General features: G+C 51.3%; 1 protein-coding gene across 1 annotated transcript in view; it reads left to right on the top strand.

The window, feature by feature from the left end:
* The window catches only part of TBX21 (T-box 21), a 15,863-nt gene that overhangs the window by 10,902 nt on the left and 3,925 nt on the right, over window positions 1–1,036 (top strand). The window lies entirely within an intron of this gene.

Here is a 1,036-nt window from a genome sequence, read left to right as displayed (position 1 = left end):
GTAGTGGTGGTGCCCGTGCTGGTGCTGGTGGCTGTGATGGTGAAGGTGGTGGCTGTAGTGGTGGTGCGCGTGCTGGTGCTGGTGGAGGCCGTGGTTATCATGATGGTAGTTGTGATGGTGGAGGGGCGGTTATAGTGACAGTGGCTGTGATAGTGGTGATGGGTGGTTACAGTGCTGCTGGTGGTGATGGTGCTGGTTGTAGCGGTGGTGGTGATGGGGGTAGTGAAGGTGTTAGTGGTGGAGATGGTGACGGTAGAAGAGTGCTTCTTTTCTGAATCTGTTACTCTGGCACGATTGCAGAATCATACAGCATCCCACCCCCTAACTTCCTCTACTTTTCCTGGAAACAAGGACTTTGAGCTTGAGCCCTGTGTTCAATAGAGCCTTCTTTCAGGTAGATGGGAAGCTCCCTATTCAACTAGGATGTGTGCAACTTCTCTGAAGGCTGAGGGTAGGCCATACCGCAGGTGGCAGACCCAGCAGCATGGGAGAGGGAGGGCCTGTGAGTGGGTGTCATGGGGCTGGGAGTGTGTTAGCACTGTGAGAGCCACAGCAGAGAGGGTGGGTGGGGAACTGAGGCATGAGGACCTTCCAGGAACTGCCTGTGGAGAGCTGGCTGGTGCCCCCTCCTAGGAAGCAGCTAAGGTTAGAGACAAGGGTGTGCAGGTAGATGTCGAGCAACTGACTGTCCTAAAGAACATTTTAAAAAGCTCTAATTTGTAGTATTTGCTGATCCCTGTGGTGTAAATACTCCTGCTATGGACGATTTCAAGCGACTCATGTGAGTCATTGAACGCAGAGCTGGGAAGAGACGCACAGTGCACGGTGATTTAGTACCTCCTCCATGCAGCTGTGATAGATGGAAGTAACCTTGACAGCGCAGACAATAGTAAAACGTCGTAAAATAACTGGGCAGGGATGATTTTTGAGTTTTTATTACTTTGATTTTTTTTTTTTTTTTTTGTGATGGAGTCTTGCTTTGTCGCCCGGCTGGAGTGCAGTGGGGCAATCTTGGCTCACTGCAACCTCTGCCTCC

The sequence above is a fragment of the Mandrillus leucophaeus genome, unplaced genomic scaffold (assembly GCF_000951045.1).
Source record: "Mandrillus leucophaeus isolate KB7577 unplaced genomic scaffold, Mleu.le_1.0 Scaffold272, whole genome shotgun sequence".
Taxonomy (NCBI): Eukaryota; Metazoa; Chordata; class Mammalia; order Primates; family Cercopithecidae; genus Mandrillus; species Mandrillus leucophaeus.
The sequence above is the reverse complement of the archived record's forward strand: the minus strand, read 5'-3'. Positions and strand labels throughout refer to the sequence as shown.